The sequence below is a fragment of the Falco cherrug genome, chromosome 14 (assembly GCF_023634085.1).
Source record: "Falco cherrug isolate bFalChe1 chromosome 14, bFalChe1.pri, whole genome shotgun sequence".
NCBI classification, from domain to species: Eukaryota; Metazoa; Chordata; class Aves; order Falconiformes; family Falconidae; genus Falco; species Falco cherrug.
In genome coordinates this window covers 18,899,456-18,922,911 of record NC_073710.1, presented here as the reverse complement: position 1 = coordinate 18,922,911, position 23,456 = coordinate 18,899,456, and the positions used below count along the sequence as shown (strand labels likewise).

Sequence of the window (23,456 nt, the reverse complement as noted above, 5' to 3'; positions counted from 1 at the left end):
AAAATAGGTGTTTTCTTTGGTTGAAGTTTATTCTTGGAACAATATGGCATGATGGCACTAAACCATCACACTTGTTACATACTCCACTTTCAAGTACAGGTATTGCAGATATTTTAAAAGTACATGGAAGTTAACATAGCCCTGGACACTGGCATACCACAAGAAGTCACACAGAAAAGAAAAGTTGCCTGCTTTTGACCCATTTGTGGAGCGTTTGCAGAGGATGCAGTATAGTATCAAGAACATGGGTACCAACCCCAGTCTAGGGTGACTGCTTTTCTTCCTCTTTTTAACTGATCTATGGAAGCAGAAGAGGCATCAAAAATAGTCAGGTACAACCCAAGAATTTTTGGCTGCTAGAGCAGTGTCCATTACTTAGAGGAACCTGTGTTTACAACCTTTGAAAAAAGATGGTAGGCTGGATGAAAGTACCTTGTAGGTTAGATCTGACCTATGACTGCACCTCGCCTATACTGATCTAAATTTTCCATCTCTGGTATGAAAGGTCATGGATTTCTCCCATGCTGATTTTGCTGAGGAGTGTTTTACTAAAGCAGCTTCTGTAAAGACACATCCAGACTGAATCTGAAAAAAAGTTATTTTAATTTTGGAGGCCTCTATTCCATTCTCTTATCTTCCTGTCTTTTACTCCACTGGATTAGAGAACTACAGGACATGGTATTTTTATCTTCTTCGTCCTCAAGACACCTTTTTTCTTTTTTATGATAAGCTAAACAGAGGGAGCTTTTAAGCACCTTATTGTAAAGCATCTATTTGAATGCAAGAATTTCTCTATCAGACTCTTGAGTGAGGAGATAAAAATCACATTTCTGTTTCTACTCACATTGCCTCTGTTTATACAAAGATTTCATGAGTTCTTTTTGGTACAGCATCATCCTGGAAACTCATCCATTCTACTCCATAGCCACTCCGAGCAGCAAATCTTTTCAGAGTAATTTCTTTCAGGCTATAAATCCTTTGGTAGGCATGGCCAGCATTCATTGTGTTTAGCTATGTCCAGTTGCATTTGGCTGTGTGTAAGTGTCCTTTGCTTGAATTCCCCCAATTTACCAAGCAGCTCTGTTCTGGTTTCTTACCAATTTTTCTCTCAAGCAATAGCTACAGCAGCCACCATTTTTTTCAGTAGTGATTTTATATTTAATTCTGGATCACTGATGAAAAGATCAAATTCTAGTAGGCAGTGATGCACTAAAATTCCATTTTTCCATGACAACTTTTGTTTGTAAAATCTGCCATATGGCTGGTTATTAATCCACTTAATGTTTATCTTAAGAAGGAACAATGCTACATTTAAACAGAATATTGTGCATTGCGCATTACATTTATGGGAATTTAAGTGTGTTACATCCATAAGCTGCTGTAATTTTACCAGGATATGAAATTATGTTAGTCTTAGCAAACTTTCTTCCACAGAACTATGGTGACTCACAGACCCTTTAAATTTTTTTATCAGAGGAGTTCCTTTTCAGATATTTGACGATAAGCTAACAAGCCTTTGCTGAGCTGTGTCACTTGGTCTTCCTGAATAGTGGCTCGACATTTGCACTCTTACACATTTCCAATTTTTTTCAGTGGTTTACTTGAGTAGTCTAGGTATCTCCTAAGCCCGTTCTCATCGAACTCTTGAAAGATACCTATTCTTTCTGATCTTTGATTTTCTGATAGACTCTATCGAACATGCTCTTGGAAAGTATTTAATAATCCTTCTGACTAGAAAGGATGTCCGTGTTTCTTTCACTACAGCATAAAAACTTAGAAAAATAGAATTTAGGTACAAATCAATCACTTGCTGTTGAACCCTCCTTGCATTTGTGGGTTTTGTTTTTCTTTTTCCTGACCAACTAAAATGCAAATACAAGAACTTGTTTTGATAAATGAACCTTTCTGTCTCTCAGGCTTTCTTCCTGCTTGTAAAATTCCACAATACTTGGTTTAGAAGGGCTTTTTGGGTTTGCTGATTTCAGTAAATTCAGTTTTAGTATGTATGTACTGTTTTAGCTGGAGTCAGCGGGGCACTGGGAATTTAAAAGAAAAGCCACAGGAACAAAAGAGTTTGGGAAGGAGAAAAAAAAAATCTCCTTTGAAAAGCAGAGAGTTCTTTTCCTGGTTTTCCCTGGATATATTTAGTAAGAGGAGAAAGACTCTTGCAGTGACACCTAATTGCTTTAGTTCCTGCATATTCCCTCTGCAAAACATTAAAAGTTGCAGATCTTTTTCTGGATTTGAGGACAGTTGTCAATCACTTTTCACTAGTGAAAAGACAAAGGGTCACAGCCCCAACCCCCCCGCCCGCAATGCAAACAAAAATATTGATATATTTTCTGTATTTCCTGGCACAGTATTTTTTCATATTTCTGGACATACACTCATTTCATACATCATATTACCTCCATAATATGTAGGACTTGCACCACTGGGTCAAAAAATGCCCCATATTGGATGTCACCCTTCAGGTGACAAGATGTAGCAAAAGGCAGGCTTGCTAGGTGCAATAGTCATCTCATTTGAGCAGATTGATAAGCAAATAGTCACAGTTCCCCTGATAACAGGGTGCATTTCTTCCTAAACTTGAATAGGATGTTATTAAAGTCTTTTTTACAACTCATTTTACATGACAATTTTTTCAAGCTTTAATATTGGTCTAGAATTGAAAGGAAAACAATGTTTACTTTCTAATTGCACTACTTATTTTTAGTTTGATCTCATTATTTAGCATTAAAATGAAATCTTTCTAAAGCAACTGCTCCATAAACCCAAGTGACAGCACTTAACACTGCTCCAGCACATATGTCTGTCACTCAAATAGACAGCTGTCTGAAAACACATATAAGCAACTTCATTCTTTCATCAGAAACCTTACTGTTCCCAAGTCAAAACAGAAACATGGGTAGAATATAATTGTTTTGAGAACTTGTTCCACAGTTTCTGTGCTGCGATACTGGCCTAATTTCACTGGGGAAGAATAGGAGCTTTATGGAGCTGGGAATACTAGTGTTCAAAAATCACTTATAATTTATGTGTGCCAAATGGTACTTCTGGCACCTTAATTATTTCTTATTTCTATCACTGGATTCATGACAGCAGACTGATTCATAGCTTTCACTTTTTCTCACTCTAAGATAATACAGGGAGAGGCAAAGCAGCTGCTGTTTTGCAGCAATATCTTTCACAGGGGAGACTCCTGAGCAGCACCTAGGGGAATCCTTTGAAGAAGGTCTATATGATGTGCTGGTTTCTTTGAGGAGTTGTGGAATACTTTGAAGGTTAGTTTAATGATACTCACTATTTTGTGGGAATGAATCACCTGAAATTCAGCAGCAATAATACCTGTATTCATAATGATGTCATTCTGCTATACATCTCAGAAAATGGACTGCAGGCAAAAGGCAATGTATGCAGGAACACTCTGCCAAAACCAAGCAAACAAAATACTCAAAACTATTGCTTTTACCAGCCATTGCTTTTTATTTTTCTTGTAGTGAGTGAGCATCATCCATGTGGGCTCCGAGTTCCTCTCAAGTTTGCAATCATATTCTGCATACAGTGACTTTCTAGAATTTACCTACTTGGGAGGAGAGGGACACAGTAATTACAAATTCATCAGCCTGATGTGATCTCTGTCCCATTTTTCTGACATGCCAGTGCCTTATGAGTCAAGTTGCAAGGTTTGGCTTTAAAAGCCAGAGCCTGTGGTAGACACAACCACCACGTGCACAGCAGGAATGGGAGCAAGACGAGATCTCAGTGTTTGGGTCCCTCATGCTGCCAAGGTAGTTGCATCAAATCTTCTACTCGCATTGGTCCAGGAACTCTGAAGATAGTTCATTAGGCTGAAAAGATGTGCAAAAAAGTTCATTTTAAATTCAGAGTCAGTGAACAACTTTGTCCACCAATGTCTGTTACAGTTCAATGACATGTTACTAGGTATGCTCCAGGAACTGTGAAGCGTGGTTCTTTAGATCATCATGGCCTTGCCCGGCCTCCACATGTATTAGTCTGCTGTGCTGCTTTGTAGGTAGATGAGTGAGAGTTTTCTGGAGGCTGATTGTATTTCTGTGATACTATATAAAAAATTCCACTCATGGCTGTCATAACTCAGCTCAATTTAAACTGAATAACACCTAACTATAGAGACTGTGGCATGCTGTACTTAACCAGATCTGGCATTGCATGATGGCGTTTGTAATAAATGCCTCTTTTCCTTCATCACTCACTCCTAAATTCTTTCCTTCTCTAAACATTCTTTTTATTTGCAAAATTGAGTTGAAATGTCAGTGCTTCATGCTGACATGCTTCAGTTTCTGATGGATTCATTTCTTCTGTACTTCTCTGTGTTTCTTTTCATTTGTTCTATATAAGAAAAAGGTAATAACTATATTAGATTTCCAGGGTTAACATCTTGTGTGTAATTTATATTTTGAAGGACCTTACACAGCGCTAAATGGGAATAACTCTTTAGGCTGTTTGAAAAGGTTCTCTCATATAACTTTTTATGATTGTTTCCTTTTGTTGTTGTTGGGATTTCTTTGGTAATTATGTTTTCTTAAAAAAAAAAAAAAAGAAAAGCATGTTAACACAATATACTAATTTTGCTGAATACATTCTCTTTACTGTTAAAACACATTACCCTTTTTAAAAGGATCCCCCATACTAGTTAGAATAATGAGAAACAAGAAGTAATTTTTTAAAAAAGAAATTCTGAAGTGCCTTACAGCATAGGCATAGCTATGCAGTCTCATTTCAATAGTGGTCCTTGAAACCATTCAATGAAAGGTGCTCTAAGAGGGCAAATTATAAAGAACTTGCAATTTGCAAGGCCATATTGACACCAAGTATTAATTCACTGTGTGAAGAGTTGGGACCTCAGTAAAATGAGATGAATGCCAGTCCTTCTAAGTTTTTTGTACTTTTTTAGTTATGTCTAGATTCTAGTGTTTATTTTTCAAGAGCATCTTTTGCATGTCTTGCAGTGAATTGCCACTATCATTCTTTTGCTATCAGAAATAATCTAGGCTTTCTTCTATCCACAATTTAGTCTCATGTTGCAGTTGTAGGAGATATTGATTCTATGTGATTTACATAAGAGGGGTTTTTTTTTTCCTCAGCCTATACTCAAAATTCTCACATTGTTAATCAATAGGTAATAGCAAGGACAAAGTGTACTAGGTATTCCTCAAATTCCTTTAGTAGTCTTAAGTGATTCTGTCCTCGATTTTCATTAATTCATTTTAAACATGTAAATTTTAGACATAATGGGTAGAAGAGAATATTTTTCTCATTTGCTCTGGGCCTGTCACATACAAATGATTTATTTGTAGTTGGACAGTTCCATTTCTAACCAGGTAAAAAAATATTGATTGCATTATGCATTTCTCTTTTAAGTAGAAGGACAATTCAGATTACAGAAATCCCCAAGATTGTGTGTTATGGATGTGTGACCTGGTGAAGAAGATAAAATACGAACCAGACTCTTCTTGGAATGTGAAATGAATCTGGAAGAACAGGTTTAAAACTGCTCAGAGATCTTGCGAGTATTCACTCCCTTATATACTGTATTTCCTCCTTGTGTGAAGGGCAGTGGACCCATTTTTGGCAGCTGCTTAGCACTTGCAACCTTCTCTATATTGCCTGCATTTTGAAGCTGAAAGGTGAAATTCACCTATACATTGAAAGCGAGCACTTTAAAAATCCTATTTAATGGGTCTCCTATATAGGAAGGGGGGGGGGGGGGGGAAGTAAAAAGAAAAAAAAGGTGCCCGATTAACTTTTCAGTAATGTGTATTAGAAATACCACAAGGAAATGTGTTTCTTGGTATTTAGGTAGAAAGCTACAATTTAAAAATCTTTTAATGAGCTTTCCAGCCATGCTGAGTATCCCCAAGATGTCTGTCTAGTTTATACACAGTCTAAACTTTTATAAACAGTAATTATAAAGATTTCATTTATATAATACCACATACTACCATATCACTTTGCAGAGATACAAGACAAGTCCGCCTTGCTAATAACCTTACTGCCCAAACAAGCAGCTAACAAGGCTGGATGCAGCTTGTTGATGGGAGGTAGCAGCGGTTTCTCCCATTGCATGATATTGTGCACGCACCTTTTAAAGGGTATGCTAGTTTCAGGAATTACACTTTCCCCAATCCCCTGGATAGCGTCAGGTCTGAATAACCCATAATATAGATATGCTCCTGCAAACTGATTCCTGTCTTTCCATGAAATTCATCTTTCATTAGCTTAGGTGCTATTGTTATACCCAGCAACCAAGTAAACTGACACACATCTAACTTGTTATGATTTAAAAGTTATTATTACTCTCTTTTTGTGTTGACTAAGCCCTACAATCCTCACTCACATCAGTAGCCTTCCTCCTAGTACCCAGGAGCAGTGTAAGGCATTTCACTGCCCTAGCAGAAAAATGCTGGAGAATCTGACTTGTGGGTGCTGTAAACTGACACTTTCAGTATTTCTTCCTACACAAGCAGAACACAAAAATGTGTAATTTTCACTTGCTGCTTAAATTACTTAAAATTTCATTTAGACAATTTAAAAAGGTGCAAAAATGTAATCAAGAGCTGCCAACCCATACCAGATTATTCAGATTCTCAACTGGAAGGAGGATATGAAAAATAAGATTTGTTAATGTTTCTAGTTTGTGTTGTCTTGCTGTGGCAATTATACTTTCAAATACGATGTGCCTGGATACGCAAGGACTATATGCATAACTGATTGATTAGAGAAGCTGTGAATGAGCTACCTGTGCTGTGCTAATTTGAGAAAGACAGAAGGCTCTAGAATGGCCCCAGGCTGGGGTTCACATGGCACATGCCTAGGGCTGAGGGTAGAGCTATGTGTCTTATGGGGCAACTCAGCTCTGATGATTTGCAAATATTTTTGTTAGCTTATACTAAAGAGCTTGTGATAGGAAGTTCTTACTGGTAGTAAACCGGTTGTATGTCTTGAGACAATTTTTTTTTTATTTTATTTCATGATGTGTCATGAGGGTATGGTGTCTGCCTTGGCTCTCTTTGCCTATTGTCCTTAAAGCAAGCATATCAAGAACACCAAAAGGGCTTTATAAATTCTACAGCTAAGTCTGATTAGAAAAGTCCAGAATCATGAACAATGTAAACAACTCATCCCCCTACACAACTTGTGGCTTTGTAACAGCTGCCCTTCTTTTCAGGATTGCTCTCAGTCCCGCAATCTCAAGGAGGGTCCTGGGCTGCCACAATCTCAGTACACTTTTCTTTCATACCTTGAGAATTTTTTTCCTTTCCACTGCATCTAAAGCTTGTTTTGAGTCTCCTCTCTTCTCTTCTCAGAAATGTCCTTCTTGCATACATTGCAGGGTCTGTGCTAGCTGTGTTTCTTTTTTTCTCTGCCCACATCATCCTGCACTGCTGTATCTTATTTCCCTGGGCATTATGGTTTCCTCTCAAAGAAGATGCAGTTGTATCCCCATGCTGTGTGCAGTAGTCAGCACAAAGTAAAAAAGAAGGCCTTCTTTCCTGTGGTCCAACCACAAACCCTTTAAAAGAAAACTGCACACAGTATAAGCAGTTGCTGTGAGCAGATGCATTGAATCATTACACAGTGTACTGCAAGAATGTTCAATGTCAGATCAACAGTGCACATGTTACACAACCTAAAGGAAATGATGGGGTTTAGAGGACTTCCAGCACAGCGACTGAAATTCAGCTGAGTGGTCGCCAATATTTTGACACACAGTTTACCAGGAGGAGAAGGAAGAAAGAAAAGAAGAAAGGAAGAAAAGAAGAAAGCAAGCGGCTGTTTTTTGAGTAAAGCTTCAGAAAAGGTGACACAGTAAAGTAAGTACAGCTTAAGAAGTGTCCTTGCTTAGGAATAGCTGAAAAAAGTTACTTTGTGTGGGTGGCTTCTGTCTACCCTTCCACCTGTTCTAAGGCCTTCTGTCTCCTTTCCTTCACTGATTGTGAGCTGCACTTTCCTTCCTTTTCTCCATCATGTAATCACTGCATAAATGTCTTTTCTTATGGGTGCAGTTTCAATACCAGGTCTACGTCATATTTTGTTCTTAAAAAAGTATATAAATCCTGGCCAAATATCACAGGATACATCCCTCTCAAGCTTGGTGAGAATGGGAAACCAGAATAAACACTGTCACATTAAAAGTGGCTTCCTCCTCTTTTACATGTATTCCAGGATGCATTGCAAGGACCAGACGAATATGCTTCTGTCCAAAATAATCAATACACAAGGACAAGGTTTCTTGGATGCTGAGGGGAGCTAACCATCCAGCTCCTCCACAGTAATTTACCTATTTAACACCACTGCTACAGCTCAGGCTGTCTCCATTCAGTCTGTTCGTAATTGTTCCTTAGAACATTCCTCCAAATAAATATCTACTGTGGCTTCCACTGAAGACAGGTGAAACCTGATTATTTGGCTCTCTATTTGTGAAGGGCCAAATCCAGCTGTTTTGCAAGTGGGTACAATTCTGGAGATGCTGTTACAGTTCCATTCACCATCACAAAATGGGAATTTAGTCCATCATCTCTTTCCTTAGAGAGATATCACAGCCTGGCTTTTGTTCCTCCTTGATGGATTTATTTCCTTTTCTGCCATGTGTCCTGGCAGGTAAGAAGCAGGATTAGGTTATAATGAATACAAATGGTTTTACATATTGAGGCTGCTGGCCATAGACTTTGCTTTTCCACCTGGCTTTTCAAGTTGCCAAAAGGACTGCATGTACTGGTTCTGGTTCGTGTCACTGCTTTGAACATTCATCCTGGAGGCAGCAGCCATTGTAGGGGTGATGCCACACTTTCAGCTGTCTTGGTTCTGCCAGAGAACTGGGGATTGTCCCTTATTATTATTGTTAATGTCTGATTTGGGGGGACTTAGCGTATCATTTTACAGTGTGTTTTTTCCATTCTCTGAAACTGTCAAGGATCCTCTTAATAAAAATGGAAAATTAATTTCCACTTCAGGAGTTGCTTTGAAGTAGATAATATATTGCAATTTGCTTTTTGGTATAGCATCTTTTCTACATACTGAATCCATTACTGAATCCGTATCTCTTCAGTGATTTTGATATTATAAAAAACAATGGATAGTATAGTTTATCCATCCCCCTTTCTCCCTCCCAAATCTTTTTAAAACTGAGAAAATAGCCTAAGGAGTTTGTTCTTCATACCCATCATTTAGAATCATTATCATCAACTTTTTTCCAGGCTGGACATTATCTTGTCTTAGCATCACTTACCAAGATTTAAACCACTAGGGGGTCAATAGCATAGAGGAATGTCTGGCCTACCAGAGCTTATGGACAGACTAGTTAAATGACTCAGTTATATTCTCCATAGAAAGAGATTTTCCTGCCTTACTGCCAGCACACTGAGACATGAATGTGCCTTACCGTCTACATCGTAAGGTGTCCTTGAGAAAGTTTCCTGTAACAGGAATGATTTATTCTATGAGCTTCAAAACTTCTCATCCAGGAAAAAAGACAGAAGCAATGGCAACAATGAATACATACTTGGCATTAAGACAGCAGACAGAGCAAATGAGACTTGTATTTTCACAGATGCACTATTTTCAAGTAGGTAAAGCCGAGAACTCAGAAACAGAGTTGGCCTTTCGGATATTACTCTTTCTTTCTTAGCTCGCAGTAATTCAATGCCTAGCCTCAGTTTCTCTGTCAGGTGGCAGCAACAGTACTTGCATATTTTAAAGGTGAACTTGTAATTGCATCCTTCAAAAGACTCCTTAAGAGTACTTGATATGTACATCAGGAACATCTTTATTGGTACTTTTCAAAGTGCATCTGGTTCCAACTAGTTTAAAAGACCCAGAAGCACTGTGATAGCTCCTGGCACTTCTCTTTCTTTGCAACATAGGTGAGAATTTTTAAGGTGGCTGTTTATGTATGGGAGAGACAGAAGTGATGGGGAAAGCAAAAGGAACAAAACAAACCCAAGAGTTCAAATTCTGCATGATGTAAAATCATTTGGGATTGGGAGAACAATAGCAAAGGATGTCCTGAAATCAGAGCTGGTTTTTAGGCATGCAGAAATGAGGATATATTGTAGTATGCATATCCAAAGTGAGCCAAATAAAAGAGCAAATCAAATACTTGGCTGAATCATGGGGGAAATTCTGTAATGTGCATGGTTGCCATTGCACAATGGGTGGGCAGCCCTCAACCAAAGCAGTCCATTCCAGTCAATGCACTGGAAAGAATATTATGGCACTTGAAGAAAGAGGAGAATGAGAGTAAAGCATTGACATTGTTGCCTTCAGCTTTAAAAGAATGAGTTATGAGGACTAGTTTAAAACCTTAACGTCAGAAAAAAAGTTGAATAAGAGAATCTAATTAAAGAGCTCAAACTCTATAATGGTAGAACGAATGTCAGCATTATTCATAACTCAATGCAGAAAATTTGACAAAAGAGCACAAATGGAATTTAAATTGAAATAAAGACACAGGGGAGCATCTTTTCTGTCTGAAAGTAATAAATGTTTGGAGCGAACTACCTGGCAAGGTTTAGGAGGTGATGACACCAAGGGCATTTTCAAGAAGCACCTAAATTTTGTTCTGTAGAAACAAGGCATTAATATGGATGAGCTCAGATAAGCCAAATAGCCAATTCTCATTTTCATATGTTTGCTGCCAGCACCAGCAGCTGCTTGATCTCTAATGAGCGGGAGATTGGCAATGGCAAATGGTGTCGTCTTTCTCATGCTGATGGCATGAGCAAGACCCTATAACAGATAAAGACATGCCGACCTTGGATTTATGTTTGATGTCTTCTTTACTGTAATCTTTATGAAAATGTTTTTCTCCATTGGTATATACTGTTTTTCTGTCCATATATATGCCCCTGAAATATTTTACAGCCAAGCAAAAAAATGTTTACTTTCTTTTACTTGCCATAGAGCTAAAATAAGCCATTTGATCCCATTTGTTCATAAAATGTAATAAAAATGAAGAAGAAAAGGGGAAGAGAATGGATTGGAGTAAGCTTTACTAAAAGATATATTCAAGATCAGGTTTTACCTTTTGCTAACTCTTACTAACACCTTTTCTCACACTCACATCTCATTGATCCCAGATGAAATGCTGCTCCTATTGGCATTTGGACTGTCTTTTGAAATGCATACCTCTTTCATAGTTTAGTATTTCCCTGCTGCCTCTGGCCTGATGAATCCTGTTCTGTTTTGTTGTTTGTTTGTTTGTTTTTTTCCCCTATTTTCCCTCAAACTGAAGCCACTGCTAGAATTTTATGAGTCTCACAAAGGAGTTTAATTCCATATAATAACATGATAGTAGTTGTTTTGACAACTTTTTGAATATTCAGTATAAACACAGGTGTTCTGAAGGAATTACACTTTCATTTTCATCCATAAATGCAGTGGAAATTAAATATATTTAATCAACCATCACTGGTCATTATGAGTTTCCAAGAGAAAAGGACTGCATGGACCATAAGCTGTTCTCCCTTGTATTTTAAAGGCCACATTGTTCATTCTAGTTATACCTTGAGAAGATTTCTGGTGACTCTGATAACTGTTTCTGGTTGTAGGGCCTGAACTGTGGTCACTGATAGTGTAAACCTATCTCTATACAAATTTCAATAGAAATACTCCCCAAAGTCAACTGTTGCTGATACGAAGCAAAGCTATCTACTGATTAGCACAATGGAGCATGGAACAGCTTTTGGGGTTCCATTCTTGATTTTGCTACCTACATTTTTTGTAACTGTGGATTATTTGTGGGTTTAGGGACAAACGTCAAAGCCTGGTGGAATCAACTGATGTCTTTCAGTCTGTTTCAGTAGGCTTTGAGAATGGGACCTGTTGCCATTTGGGTGAATTGAACTTTTCTTTACACAGATCCAGATTAATCAAATTCTTTCTGTAAACTTATTCTGGATTTCATGCAAAAGCATTAATTCAGAGCGTTGAATTTCTTGCCTTTTTCTTGTAAGCACTTTTGCATGCTTCATTAAATATTTGACCATCTGGAGAAAGTTTCATGAGAATCACCAAAATGCTTATTTTGGGGGGGAATTTAGGCATTTACAATGGTAATTTTTCTGGCAAAAATTAACATACAAGTAGGTTACACATGGTGGTTTTCTCACATGCCATAAAATCATCATTACATCCATCTGTATGTGTATCAACAGCATTTGTTTCAAAAAGGTCAATTCTGAACCTGTTTTCAAGTCCAGACTCACCTGACATCCATATTGTTTACGTGTAACATGGACTAGTGCAGTGCATGCACCTCATGACCAAGCTGCAGCCAGACTAATAGACTGCCACAAAGCTGCATTGCTGCAGGCCACAGTTTCCTGTACTTGTCTGTTCATGAGCCCGTTCTCACAACTCTAGTATAGAAATAGCCAGGAATCGGTAGATCCAAGGCCAGGCTGGATGGGGCTTTGGGCAACCTGGGCGAGTGGCATGTGTCCCTGCCCATAGCAGGGGGGTTGGAACTAGATGATCTTTAAGCTCCCTTCCAACCCAGACTGTTCTATGATCCCAAATGCATGAACTCCTGCAACTGGTGTAAGAAATTAAGGTAGATTTTAATTGGGTCCTTAAGAAGCTTTATATAATTGCATGTCATGTCAGTATCAGCTAAATTGAATTTGTTATGGTGCTTTCAAATTACGTTCCACAGAGCTGCTCTTTTTTGGAGAAATTCCCCATAGTCCTAAACACCAAGTTAAATCGTGTCTTTGTCGTCCAAGTCCTTAGGGGTTGTATGTAATTTCACTGCTTGCATAAGTTTGGTCCTTTATGAAATCCTTTAGATTGCTCAATAGAGTGGGAGAAAACATTGTATAAGAAACGGCTATTTTAAAAAAAATATTTTTTTTAGTTTTTTTTTTAAATAATTAACTCCCTGCAAGCTGTGTTTGTTGGGTAGGAAAAATGTATACAGATGGCTAGTCTTCAGAGAAGACAAATAAAGGTCCTATAGAAAAATAAAATCAAAACACTTTGGGGTGGAAGGGAGCTTAAAGATGATCCAGTTCCACGCCCCTGCCATGGGCAGCGACACCTGCCATAGCCCAGGTTGCCCCCAGCCCCGTCCAGCCTGGCCTGGGACACTGCCAGGGATGGGGCACCCACAGCTGCTCCGGGCAGCCTGGGCCAGCGCCTCGCTGCCCTCACGGGGAAGAATTTCTTCCTCATCTCTAATCTAAATCCACCCTCTTCCAGCTCAAAGCCACCCCCCTTGTCCTGTCACCACAGGCCCTTGTACAAAGCCCCTCCCCAGGTTTCCTGGCGGCCCCTGTAGGTGCTGGAAGCTGCTCTAAGGTCTCCCCGGAGCCTCCTCTTCCCCGGGCTGAACAGCCCAGCTCTCCCAGCATGTCTCCAGGGAAGCGATGCTCCAGCCCTCGGATCATCTTTATGGTCTTCTCTGGACTTGCTTCAACAGGTCCAGGGAACCTGCAAACACAATAGAAGAACTTCCTATGACTGATTTCTTCTAATTTTAGCAGATTTCTACTTTCAGTTTGTAAGAGTGGAACTGTCAGTTCAACTAATGCAATACTTTGAATTTGATCAGCTTAATTTATTCACATTGACCAGAAACAGAAGTACAGGCTTCTTTAATTAAATAATAGACCCACAGAATGCAGAAAAAAATGTGATAGCCATAGGGGATTATTATTCCACCTTTCCTTCTTCCAATAATGACTTTCAAAAACCCCAAGAGTAACTTATGGTCCTTTCCTATTAATGAAATGATTAGGAGAACATCCTAATTACTCTTTAACAAGGCAAGACATATCTCCCTCTGAGCCAAGGTGAAGAGCAAAACAAGGATTATTCTAAAATATTTGGTCAAGCAACTGAGAGGTAAAGAGAGGAAGACAAAAACCCAACCTGCTCACCTCACCCCCCAGTAAAACCCCAAACTGCATTAAACTCAGGTATCAGATCCTTTAAACTTTTCCTTCACAAATCCCACATGAAGGCAATGGTTTCATGCAACCACTTATATTTCTACAGGATGATATGAAATATATTGAGGAATTAAACTTTAACATTTACTGGAAATCGTGACGTTTCCCTGCTCTTTCACCTTCCTTTTATTTGTTCATTTTCTTATTAAAGTCAGACTATATGGCTACTTAAACCTATGAATAAGCAGTGAAGTTGAGCTTTAAAGCGATACTCTGATGGACTTACAGAATGTTTACCTACTGTAGGGTAGAACCAAAAGTTTGACCTCTAGAAGTTTTTAGAGGACATACGCTTGCTCTTCTTCAGCCTGAGCTTACCAGAAGCTGTTACGATATTAACATAACACTGAATCCAAGCTAATAAACCTGCCATGTGCTCAGGTATTAAATGTGCCTTTAGTCACATCAGTGTTCCATACTCTGCAAATACTTTCACTATAGTCAATAGATCTAATTTCTGCAGCTGTAAATCAGCGCAGCTTCAGGGCAGTCACTGCTACTCTGGCAATTTATATCAGCTGAGGCTTTGATTAATTATATCAGGAAATCACAATCTTGACAACAGAGAGCTGTGTGAGAGTTCTTGCAAAGTACCCTTTGCTGCTTGAAGCCTGGAGATCTCCAAGCACAGTCCTGTCCGCCCCATGGATAATGAAACTGGTGCCATGCTGCCGTTAGCTGCTTCAGAGTTTATAGTGCGGTATCACTGTGTGCTGTGGTCCTGCTGTGCCAGCTATGATGGGCTGTGCTGGATCAGTTACTGAAGCTTAATGCCAAGATTTTGAGGAGCACCTAACTCTCTGGAGTCCCTCAGAGACTGAGTGTTCTGTGATATACAAGGTAGGACTGGAGAGATCTGTAGATCCAAGAAAGTTATAGGGTTGTCTAGAAGCCGTGATGTGCTAGGCTGAGTAAAGACATCAGGAGACTTCAGGAATCGGGCAAATTCTCTCACTGACTTGCTGTGTAATTTTGGGACAAGTCACTTAACCCCTTCTGTCTGCTTTTGTCATCTCTTGACTGGTAGTTAATGGCATTAAATAAAAAATTCTGGTACAAAGAATATTATTTAAAATAACACCAGGGAAGAGCAAATTAGCTCATGCGTTTCATGTATTTTATTCCTGGGTGGTGCCCTACAAAAATATCATGTCTAATAGGCAGTCTGTCTCCAGGAGTCACAAATTACTACAGTTAGAATGGATTATAAATCTCAAGTAAAGCCTAGTCAATTCTACAAGTGATATATTTCTTTTATTACTGACCCTTTATTGCTTCTTTCTCTCACATACATCTATCTTTTTTTTTTTTTTTTTTTTTTTTTTTCTTGGGCAGAGGAGGTGTCATGCTGCATTAATATTCTTCTCAGCAGCTTTTCTAGTCAGCCCCATTTTCTTTCCTTCTTGCATCAGGAAATTTGAACCTATCTCTTTGCACCCCTCCACCCCCAGTGCTTGCTTTGCTATGTAACAAAACACAAGTATTTAAAGGTATTTAAAAAGGCAAGCTGGGAAATTGTGACATCTAAAAACCCCACTGTTTCCCAGAACACAGGGATTCATTTACTATCACTATATTTTTATGGGGGGTGGGGGGGAATAAAAGGTCCATTTGAGTTTAATTTTGCATCAGAAAGACAAACCTATAAATTAGGGAACAGTAATTTCATTGGTCTGGGTTGAAATTATGACAATGAAATAATTTGCTGTTTCTAAATAAGCATCGCTAGAAGCATTTAATTCCCTGAAAAGTTTTTGTTTTCCAATTTTCATCATGATTCACCTTGGGGAGAAAGGAGTTGAATCATCTCTAGGTGTTGCAGAGCAGTACCAGTGTCCAAGTCTATTAGCTGCTCATAGTGCTTGAAGGAGTGACTTTCAAGGGATGTGAGGGACCTGGTATGAGTCCAAATCTAAGCATTGGAGATACAGGACACAGTGGCCTCTCTGGTAATTGTGGTCACAAACAATAAGCTCTGAGTCAGTTACGCATAGTTGTTTTAACAGCCAAGTTGGACACTGGACCTTCAAGCATGAGCAATCGGAAAACTGCTAAATTAAATCCACTTACAGACTGGAAGAATGTGTGGGCTTCAATCTCTACTGCATAGCAGAAAAATGGGATAGACAAAAACCCTCGTGCCAAGTTCAGGATGTTGAGGGACAATACAGGCTCTATATTACAGAAGAAAATCTTGATCTGCTCCTGGTAACAGAGGAATGTTCTGCAGATCTTGAAGTCCATGCTGTTTTGATGCCTGAATGTAAAAATCTCCTGAAACAAATATACAAAACATGCTATTCTGGAGAGAGACAAATCTCTCTTCCACCCTCAGGGACTGAATGCAACTTACAACTGCTGAGTGAATAATTAGTGTTAATTAGCACTAGAAATTGATGCCTTTGGAGATAGTCTGCCAAGTTTTTAAGCACTTTAATACTAATGGTTTTTTTTTTTTTTATCTGGGATAAATCTTTATAGCGGAAGCAAGTGCAAATTGATTTTTAAAGAGCCTGTCCAATGTTGAATTTATCTTACAAAAACATTGGGTTTAAAAACAATTACATTTACCTTCACTGTATTTTAATGCTTTTTCCAGTGGTTTAATATCTCTTTAAATATTTTTGCTGTCACTTTTTATCTAGTTTCTTGGAAAATGACTATATGGAATCTTTGGAAGGTGTTAAGATAAAATATGACACCATGTCAAGCTATTTAGTTCCTAAATAATTTTTCTGTTATGAAAAAGAATTCTGTTTTAGTGATAATGGCAATATAATGACACTTTGAATCATAAGAGTAAAGTTCACTGAGCAGAGTGGAGGCAAAGACCTAAATGTTAAGAAAATTATGCATGTGGTTTTGTGCCTTCTCTGTCCAAACAGTTGTTGACTGAACTCAGAATCCTTATGTATGTTTCTTTTCAGATCCTTCCAGCTAAAATCAAATAGTAAGGCAATAGGAGTTGGAACAAGGACTTGAAATTGCCCCTCTAATTCATGTGGTATATTAGATTTGGGCATTTCCATTGGGAATTAAACATTAAACATGTGAACAAGGGCTTTAGAGCTTGTGCACTGGCAGGTCAAGGAGCGGCAGATCAGGCTCCTGTTGCACTGCTGGCTTTGTGCAGGGACAGGGATGCAGTGCAGTCTGGTTCCAGCTGCTTACCTAATGCATTAGACTGAAAAGCCAAGGATAAATACAATATCTTGATTTCCAGAAGTTTTAGGCATCTTGAATTCTTTCTGAAGTATCTGAGAAAGGCATATATTCAAGACCTCAAAACTCTGATTGGAGAAAGCTTAGAGATTTTTTCACTGCCAGCTTGATATGAAAAACTCTAAAATAGCATAGAAAGGAAGCTGTCTTATTATATGGTATACAGGAGTCAGAGCATTAAATCAGTGCAGTAGTTTCTTTGTTGTTATCATCAGCAATACTCTGGAATTTCTGGAGAAATCAGAGCTGAAAGGAAGGTTTGAAACATCTACATGCTAAATATTAAGTACATTAATAAGTGCAAAAGTATGTAACTTCAAAAACAGGTGGTATCTGGATGCCAAGTTCAGTGAAGCGGTCTGCTGTGGGTTTTTTAACACTGTTCAAATTGTGCAGACAACATACAAATCACATCAATTTCCTGCAGCAAGAAAGAAGGACCAGTTTTTATTTACAGGGGAAAATAGTTCTTTTTCACTGCCAGCTTGAGACATCAGAATATTTGTTTATGGCAGTATAAACATGAGAATTACAAAATGAACAAAGGCAGACAACAGCCTCTCAGCTCCTCCCTCCCTTCCGCTTTTAGAATAGACATATTTTCTTACAGATCATGATCCAAAACCATCTCAAATCCATGATATGCCACTAGCCATTTCCATAGCCTTTGGATGAGGCTGTCTTTGAAAATGACTAACTACTCCATGAAAGTTTCTCTGACCCCACAGGAGACCTGTGTGGACAGGTTACCTTTGCATTTGCTTTAATAACAAATTGAACTTTTGTTCCTGAAATGCATAAAAGGGAGACAGGCCACTGGATTTATCTTGTGGACTATAGCAATGCCAGGTTAAAACCTGTCACCAAAGTCCAGGCACTATTTTTACAACCTAGTTCTAAGCACACTGCATTTATAAATTTGGGGGGGGGGGGTTGGATAAACATGCGTTTTGGTGTTTGTCTTCTAGTTGAATACAATGTACACCACACTCTGGATTTCCATCCAAAATTGCAGGCATGTGGACCATAATCTGCCTGTAATGGAACAGTGAGAGAGGGCAAGTATGTGAGGCATGGGAACAAATGATGTATAGCTGGCCCAGCCTGTGTGTCGTATCTGAGCAGAAAACACAGTGTTGGAAAATCCTATTCAGAACTCGCTGTGCACATTTGCACCAAGAAACAGACATTTCTCAAGTGGAGAGGCCTTTGAAAGTCTTCAGGTTTACAAAAAAGTTTAAGTCTGCAATACACTGAGATTTTTTTATACTTTGAAAACCTCAGACACCCTAATCCTTTGTGAGAATGCATCAAGTTTTGAGTTGTGTGTAAACCTCAAAATAGCACTTGGACAACTTAGGCAAATGATGCCTTCCTTTCTTATTTTATTGAAGTTCCCTCTTAAAATTTACAAAAACAAGTGACTTGCTTTTACTGTAAATAAAAAGTAATTAATGTAAAAGATGTTTTACCCAAATAATCCCTATATCAGTTGTACACAGGTAGTACCAATATGAAGCCTCTGCATACACACCTTGTTCACCTTCACTGTTTATTATCAGGAGGTACTTGAGACACACATTGAGAAGATGTGCATTTATGCCTGTTTGGGCTCAAGTTCTTTTAAGTTGCTTGGGTGTAAACAAAACATCAAAGGAGACAAACAGTGATATTGAACTATTTTTGTTTATACCATCTAAGAGGCTTTGGGGATCACAAATATGTTGTATGCTGGTATTGGGAAATTCAGTACTTCACCAAAATTTTTTGTTTACAATATTCTTTAGAATGTCAGTTTTCCTTGTTTTCCAGTGAAAAATTGTACTGAGATGCAGTATGCTTTGCTCACACCTTTCCCTTTGCTGCACCCCTCCTCTTCCCCCATTTAATAATGCCCTTTGCTCTCTGGGTATATTAAGTACAGCATGATTACTCTAGAGGTTATTTGCTCCTTTTTTATTGCTTTTGACTCTTTATTACTGCTCATTAGAATGTTATTAACTTGGCCTCAGTTATGACAATATTCAACACCTGCTTCATATAACAAGCACATTTCCTTTCCCTTCCCTAGCATTGCACACCTGGGCCTTGAATTATTCCCTTTGGCTGAGTTGAAAGAAGGAGCGTGAGAGACTAGGTCCTTGATTTTTCTGAGGTAAGAGGCTTTTAATTTGTGACTTGACATGGATCCTGTTATTATTGATTCTGCAGTATGCTTTTCATCCTGATTGTACGTAGTGACTGACACTGACAATTATTTTGGAAGAGCAGTGACGTGAGTGGTATTTCAGTAGAAAGAAAAGCAGGATTTAGCCTGCTTTTAACTGAACTGGATTGTTTGCTGAAAAATCTCCATGGTGAGAACATAGACCCTAGACCCATGCAGACCTGGCTGTGGCTTGACTGGAGCATGCAATGTGCCAAAGGCAAGCAGTCCTCTGGAGTTCTAGCTGTGTTTTATGTCCAACACTGTTAACAGCAGGTTGAAAACAGAGGGTCACTGCTTTGTTTTACTCAGAGAAGGCTAAAAGCCACGATCTCTCTCCTTATGAGTAATGTTTCTGAACCTAATGCTATTAAATGCTAGTGAAGCAGAGACCTATAAGAGAAGAGAAAAAGCATGGAAGAAATGGAGAGCATTATATGAGGTTACCCTGTGATAACATGTTATCTGAAAACTGAGGAAAGCTGCATTGTTTGTGACTGTATTGCAAAGAAATGCTTCCCCACCTCTGTGGTGATGGTTATGGCTTACAAATAATGACCACAGGTGTTTTCTCTTCAGGGTTCATGCTTTTCCCTTTATTTAGTCTGCATTTTTCAGTTTTCAAAGATGGAATGAAATCACAGCAATATCCCACGGAGAGGTCATTAAGGGCAAGGGAAGAGGAACAGGATATAAATGTATACATACAATTTAGATTCTATTTTTACCAAATTATGAAGTACCAACGTTTCTGTACCTCATGCATTGATAATCCTGAACCAGTGTTGTAGGAATTGTCAGCATTTGCAAGGAAATAATAAACCATTGAAAGTCTATTTTTACCAGTGTGAGACACAAGGCAAATGGAGAGTGGAACTTGTAATAAAGAATAAGTTTCATAGCCCATTTTATCCATTAAAATCAGCCATTTACTTAAGCAAGTTTTGGATCAGATCTGATCTCCAGTATGTATGAAACTCATATGTCTGTCTGCTTCAAATACAGTTCTTAAGTGCCAAAATTCTTTAAATCTGAAGAAAGCTGTATTTCTTCCCAGAATTACTCCCAGTTTTTTTGAAAGAAAAAAACTGAATCAAATTCAAATAATGATTTTCTAAATGTACAGTTTGATATTGTGAAAGTAGAAAAATAAATGAATCTGTTCTATAAGGGCACTGTTGTCAAAGGAAATTTGACATTTCCTTGGTAAACTGAAAAAGTATCATTTGAAATCATGTAGTTTATCTGCTATGAATTGGGATACCTTCAAGTAATTCTAAAAATCTTAACTAATTCACATTTCTAATTAAAAATTCATTTTGAATTGAAAAATAAAGCATATTTTTTGGGAAAAGTAACCACTAAACGTACATTTTTTAGCATTCAGAGTAGAATTGTTGAGGTTTATTCAAGAAAAATTAGCAAAAAGTAATAGTCATTGGATGCTTTTTTGCCAGTTTGTACCCAACTGCAGGATTTCTTTTAACATTAAAAGGATATGAAATGTGATCTGTTTATAAAATTGAAATAGAGAAAATCCCAGAGACTCCAAAATGAAGAGCCACTGTGGAATGATTCAGGCAATTCTATTTCACCTGCACTGAGAATTCTGTGGAATACTGAACTTAACCTCCTCACTTCCTTCAACGTCTTTATCAAGTAGGCAGAGTGCTTTTAAAAGAAACAGCAACACTGCATCTTAATATCCTTCCAAAGACCTTAAGTAGAACCCATACATCTTTTGTGGTTATAAAAAGTCTTGTGCAATCATGGGGTTGCTCCCTTAGTTTGTCCTATTTCCAGAAGGGTTGGGTTTTCAGAACTCAGCTGAAGCTACTGATGATGATGTAACTCTGAAGTTCAGCCTCCTGGAAAACCTGCTATAAGGAGGAGGACTACCTAATTCTCCTTTGGCTGATACATGGTTTGCTTTCTGGAAGGGGAGCTGACAGTCTTTACTGCTTGTCTGTTGATGTCATATGAATGGAAACACAATGTGTTAAAATACATGACCTCTATGTGTATATATGTATTGTGAATATGGGTATTGTCTGAAGGTAGTGAACGTGTATGCTTGGCACCCAGTAGACAGAATTTTAAATTTTATAGCCAGTTACTAGGCAGCTTTTAAACATTCTACTATTTGTGGGTACATTCATTTTCTAGGCACTATAAGATGATAAAAAGATCAGGATTTTTCTTTATAGCCTCAACTCTTTGACCCAATCTGGCTGTATATCTTGATGTCTGGAAGTGTGAAAAGATTCAAGGCAGAGTATTTTTATCCTAGGTCAACTTTCTCCAGTACCTAATGCATACAAAGGAGGCCTTCAGGAGATTTCAAACACACTGGAGAGTGGTATGGGAAAGTATATGCTTATGACAGCTCTAAATATAACATTTGTCACTAAGAATCCTTCCCAGCTGTACGCTATTTTCTCTTGCATTTCAAAGGGAAAGAAGGAAAGGTAAGTCTCAAATGACCAGCCCAAGATGGTAGTAATGGTTTCCTCTCCCCTGGGTTTCATGAGAGCAAGTGCTGTAGAAGTTTTCTATGTAACTGTGTTAGCTATAAGCATTAATCAATATTTGTCCATATGAACTAAGAAGAAATTAACAGCGGCCTTTAAAATAGAAATCTGTCTTCCATTAGATACCTTATTTTATTTTATTTTTGTCATCCATTGATAGCAATGGATTTTTATGTACACAGTTTTCTTTGCATTTCTCACCACCTGTCTTTTGCCTCTATTCGTTCATAATAATGTGATTATTAGTCACAATAATAGCTGGAGTAACTGATTGTGCTGCTGGAATTGAGGCTATACTGATATTTCTGTAATGAGCTGCTTTTTTTTTTTTCTCTCAAGGCTGTAAGTCAGCCATGAAATAGCTGAGAGTGAGGCAGCAGAAGGTCGTAATTTGGGAAAGCTTTTTATTTTTGAATAAATGTTGATGCAATGGAATTGATTGTTTTGAAGTTCAAATGAGGCAACAGGCACATTTTTGTTTGTTTCTTCTTTTGGATGAATTTTGTGTCTCAGCCTAATAATGGCTTTTTTATTTTCCCTTTCAGAAAAGAAGTAACTTTTTCTGCCTGAAATACTGTGATGTAGATTGCATTAAAAATAAAATGGATATCTGTGGAAGTTAATTTTTTGGGGGAGAGATGAATGGAATTATTATGTGATATTATTATTAAAAGGTAAATTTGGAAACAGGAGGGAGATCTGTATTTAAACGCACACAGCCAGGAATTTGGCAGGGTGCAAGCCTTAGGAATGTGTTTTAGCTTACTGTTTCAACATCTTTAGAAACCTCTGATTCCCAACTTCTTCCTTTAGAGAGGAAATGAAATGTTTGCTCATTTAGACTTTGGTAGAGCAGCCTCAGGTGTACAATGCTGGGTTGGTTTTGTACCTCCATTACCCAGGGGAAGTTACACAAATCTCTAAACCCTGGTTTTGAGCAGTAGTGCTAGAGCATGGCAGGTGGGTTCTTGTTAGCTGCTACAGCCACGTCTGGTGCTCTGTGGTATTACAGACTTGACATGTCTTTTTATCCTTTTTTTTTTTTTAAATGCAACTTTTGTAATGCTTCAGTGAATCCTATAGCTGTAAAATTTATCAGCTAAGCAACACTAAAACACAGAAGTGAAACTTCTGAGCTGGCCAAAGTTGTCATGGATTCAGTGGCTGCTGTGAAGCTACAGCCGTTTGCACCAGCTACTTGTTTGTGGGCAGGCAGAGGAATTGCAGGGGAAGAGCAAGCACCTTATGAGCTGGTCAGTTCTCAACAACAGGTACCGAGATGTTTATGAAGGGAAGGGTAAGGATAATTGTGTGTCTCAGCATGGTTAAAACCTGCTGAGATGCCCAGAAAAACAGGATTTATGATTTTGTACTCAGTTGAGCAAGAACAAAACTCCTGAAGTAGCAAAAATAGAAAAGGCAACTTTCAATTTAGAATCATGCTTTTCTCCATGACTAAACTGGCCAACAACACAATGATCACTAGATGAAAAAATCGCTTCA

General features: G+C 38.3%; 1 long non-coding RNA gene across 1 annotated transcript in view; it reads left to right on the top strand.

Annotated features, from left to right (window-relative positions):
• LOC114015489 (uncharacterized) overlaps nt 1–23,456 on the top strand; it is a 153,741-nt gene that overhangs the window by 53,586 nt on the left and 76,699 nt on the right. The window contains exon 3 of the long non-coding RNA XR_008735075.1: nt 19,288–19,371. This is a non-coding gene — a long non-coding RNA (uncharacterized LOC114015489). The remainder of the gene's footprint in view (nt 1–19,287; nt 19,372–23,456) is intronic.